Source organism: Procambarus clarkii, unplaced genomic scaffold (genome assembly GCF_040958095.1).
Source record: "Procambarus clarkii isolate CNS0578487 unplaced genomic scaffold, FALCON_Pclarkii_2.0 HiC_scaffold_674, whole genome shotgun sequence".
Lineage (NCBI taxonomy): Eukaryota > Metazoa > Arthropoda > Malacostraca > Decapoda > Cambaridae > Procambarus > Procambarus clarkii.
Genome location: NW_027189707.1, coordinates 40,948 through 45,519, shown reverse-complemented (window position 1 = coordinate 45,519; position 4,572 = coordinate 40,948). Strand labels below are relative to the sequence as shown.

Here is a 4,572-nt window from a genome sequence, read left to right as displayed (position 1 = left end):
TTAGGTTAGCTTAGCTTAGCTTAGGTTAGGTTAGGTTAGGTTAGCTTAGCTTAGCTTGGGTTAGCTTAGGTTAGGTTAGGTTAGCTTAGCTTGGGTTAGCATAGGTTAGGTTAGGTTTGATTACATTTCTATGTTAGATTTAACTCAAATTCAAAACAATTGCAGTCATTCGGCTTGTTAGTCAACTTGCCTCTAATAGGGGCAATTTGTCTAACAAGACTATTTAGTTTTTTGTATATATATTATAGCTTCAAGACTCCGAACCAATATAGAAGCATCAAGAGGAAGTGCTTGTGTTATGGGCCAATAGGCCTTCTGCAGTTACTTCCATTCTTATGTTTTTATTCCCATTGGTTCGTGTTTTATCTTGTGTAAATGTCAATCACCTTACCCAAAACTTTGGTACCATATCACCTCACCCATGTGTATATATAAATATATATATATATATATATATATATATATATATATATATATATATATATATATATATATATATATATATATATATATATATATATATATATATATATATATATATATATATATATATATATATAATATAATATACAGAGTAAATCTACCCCAAAAGTAATGATTTATTTGTCTACAAAACTAAACTCTTTTTGGAATCATATGAGGCCCCTCCACTGAGGGGGGAGGCCTGGATGTTTATTGTCATGTGTATTCATGCTGCTTGCATGTCGTCGTTTATTTTGCCTTTGTTGTTTTCTTGACAGCTTTCTTTGCCTTGGGTGGTTTGGGAGATTTTGAAGCTCTCTTTATTTTGGGCTTTTTGTTCCCAACAACAAGCTGCTGCTGCTTCTTTTTCAAGGCTGTAGGTGGTTTGTTGCTTGTGGCGGCTTTCTTGGGAGTTACCACGGCCTTCTTTGCTGCTGTAGATGGTTTCTTGGTTGTGGTGGCTTTCTTGGGAGTTAGAACGGCCCTCTTCTCTGCTACGGCCAGCTTGAATGATCCACTAGCTCCACTTCCCTTGGTCTGAACAAGAATGCCGTCAGCCACTGCTTTCTTGAGAAATCTTCGGATGTAAATGGCGATCTTGGCAGCCTCGACTTTGTTGTTGGCAACAACGTACTTCTTGATTGCTTGTAGAGACGAGCCCTTACGGTCTTTGAGTGCTGCGACCGCGGCTAGAACCATTTGACTAGTTTTCGGGTGAGCAACCTGGACGCGAGGTTTCCTGGTGGTGGCCACCACAGCAGCAGCCGCAGCCTTCTTGGTAGGCTTTGCTTCTACCATGATGATGATGAGATAACCAAGGTGATGAGAGACGCTCAGACAGTCACGGGGGAATGATGCTGCCGCCGCTTGAGCCGAACCTATTTATGTGCCGGCACGGTACAGAAGCTGCAACCTGGCAACTCGTCCACCAATCACAACGGTTGGTTTTACGGCTCCGAAACCTGGATCCCATATCTTCTCTAAAATAGAAGCATTTGTTCATGTTCTTTGTAAAAGTATCATAAAGCAGGACAGATGAGACAAATATCATAAAAACTGAAGAGCAGATGAGCACACACATGTATGTATTACAAAAGAAAATCCACAAATTCATTAGAAATTGGCAGGGCAGGCTGAGGAAGTAGGTAGATGTAAAATGTCTGTAAATGGCGAAAGAACATAAACCCAAGACTGAATAAACGATGTTAAATATCCATGCCAAGGAGACAAAAATATGTTAGGATACAATTACCATTAAGACACCACAAGAAGGTCCGTATCCTGCCGTGATGACTAAAAAGAGTTGGTTATTAGCCACAATGTGTAGGCAGTCTCATGCCAACGGCCATACCACGTTGAGAACACCGCTTCTCGTCCGATCAGCGAAGTTAAGCAACGTTGGGTTTGGTTAGTACTTGGATGGGTGACCGCCTGGGAACACCAAATGCTGTTGGCAATAATGTTTTTTGTTTTGTTTTGTTTTGTTTCGTTTGTTTTTGTTTGAATGGCTGGCTCCACGGGAAATTCACGGAGTTGTGTGGAATAAGGCCTGGTAAAATGAATTAATATGTATGTCCTGTTTAAAACAAACTCTCTTAATATAGTGTGTGAGGCTTTATACAAAAACAAACAACCAAAACAAAACATGTTGTGTATATATATATATATATATATATATATATATATATATATATATATATATATATATATATATATATATATATATATATATATATATATATATATATATATATATATATATATATATATATATATATATATATAGCTTAATCCGGGTTTGAACTCGCAACTCCAAGAATACGCATCACTTATATACACTTTACCACTGGACCACAGCTGCAGGACACTTGATGCTGAGGTATCAATTTAATGACGTAAATGCCATTTCCACAAATAAATGATAATTTAAAAGTATTTGTATGTACAAATCTTTTCTGTTTAAAAGGCTACAATATCAGTTACTGATATAATTTGTGTTAATGTTTCTATACCCACAGGAAGGCATGTTTTTGCTTATATGTAAGGGGTACGGAGAAGGAATCCACAGACCATCAGTCCCCTTCCCCCCCCCCCCCCTCCCACCTACTACCACCACCACCACCACCACTACTCACCACCAATCACCACCAATCACCACCACCACCAATCACCACCAATCACCACCAATCACCACCACCACACCTAACTGAAAACCCCCTAACACATCAACCCTCCCCCCAATCAACAGGCGAAATAATAACCCTCAAATGCCTGCCTGCCTGCCAGCCAGCCAGCCAATACTAACGGTCTTCTCAGAAAGAAAATCTCTTTGTATCTGTATTACTTGATGAAATGTATGATTCTAATAATGAAAATAAATTTTGATGTCGGTTGTATGAGCATAATGACCAATATGCACATGATATGAATGAATTAAATAGTGTAGTTTTAAGTAATTAGGTTGTAGACACATTAAGCGGATATGATATTTGACGCGTCCAGAACTGGTGATTTTTGGTTTAGTTTTAAATGCACCACCACCATTGCTTCCCCAGAGCCTAATTAAGGACCGGTAAAAGGAGTCAATATGTATGTCATCTATAAAACCAAAGAATGAATAAAAACACACACACACACACACCTACATAATAGTATTAGGAAGATTGTATGGCAAAAAAAAAAAAAAAGTACTCCCATTGGGTCGTTTGAACTCGCGACTTCCAAAACACCAGCCACACACCTTACCACCCAGCCACCATAGAGTTGGTATAATTGTGCAACTTTAGTTATAAAAGTAAAGTTCTTATTGTCTCAAATCTTATTGTCTGTTCTATGAAAAGGCATGATGTAAATTATGTATTTTTTGAATGATTGAATTGTAGGCACATTAAGCGGATTCGATATTTGATATATCCAGAAAAGGTGATTTCTGTTCAGTTTTAAAATGCATCACCGTTAACGCTAAAGGACTGGTAAAACGACTCGATGTTTGTCATTTTTAAAATAAACACTAAAACTAGGCCCTTAACATATATAATGTTTGAATATAAATTGAATGCATATAAATACAAAGTGGGAGTGGCTGGCTGGCTGGCTGGCTGGCTGGCTGGCTGGCTGGCTGGCTGGCTGGCTGGCTGGCTGGCTGGCTGCCTGCCTGCCTGCCTGGCTGGCTGGCTGGCTGGCTGGCTGGCTGGCTGGCTGCCTGGCTGCCTGGCTGCCTGGCTGCCTGGCTGCCTGGCTGCCTGCCTGCCTGCCTGCCTGCCTGCCTGCCTGCCTGCCCGCCTGCCCGCCTGCCCGCCCGCCCGCCCGCCCGCCCGCCCGCCCGCCCGCCCGCCCGCTTGCCTTGCCTTGCCTTGCCTGTCCTGTCCTGTCCTGTTATTGCCTTGCCTTGCCTTGCCTTGCCTTGCCTTGCCTTGCCTTGCCTTGCCTTGCCCTGCCCTGCCCTGCCTTGGCTGCAGCTGGCTGGCTGGCCGTAAATCAACTCTTAACAACACCATACCACACCACACCATCACTCACCCATCACCCACCACCGGCCCCAGTCTCCCAGCCTCTCTTATATACCCGAGCAGGCCCTTTAAATTATTTGAATTGTTGCACTTCGGCCAATGGCAGGCACGATCGCTGCTGCTCAAACATATTCTGGTTCACAAGTATTATAATATATTATATTATATTATATTATATATATATATATATATATATATATATATATATATATATATATATATATATATATATATATATATATTCATGAAACACATTAAAACCTTGATCATTTATTCATTCATTACGTCTAGTGAAGAATTGCTTTTGTTCATTTGTATGATTAAAAATTGATAGAATATGAATTCCTCGCTTAAAGTAAAATATAAAATATATATTGGATTTATATGATTGGTTAATATTCCAAGTGATGCTGAATATCCCCTATAATTTTGTTTTGTTTGTTTGTTTGTTATGTACACATTCCAAATGAAATCAATATAAATGTTATTATTAATGTTTGAAAGTTGATTGTCTACTTGAATCTCTCTATTAAAGTGTGTGTGGCTCCGGATGGAGCCTGGTTATGGTATTTGTCGTGGTGGGTGGCAGAAGTGCTTACTT

The 4,572-nt window shown here is 39.8% G+C and overlaps 1 non-coding gene across 1 annotated transcript; it reads left to right on the top strand.

Moving 5' to 3' along the window:
- The first annotated feature begins 1,799 nt into the window (after nt 1-1,799).
- On the top strand, nt 1,800-1,918 carry LOC138361733 (5S ribosomal RNA). The gene has a single exon (XR_011227142.1). It is a non-coding gene; the product is annotated as a 5S ribosomal RNA (ribosomal RNA).
- The last annotated feature ends 2,654 nt before the right edge of the window (nt 1,919-4,572 follow it).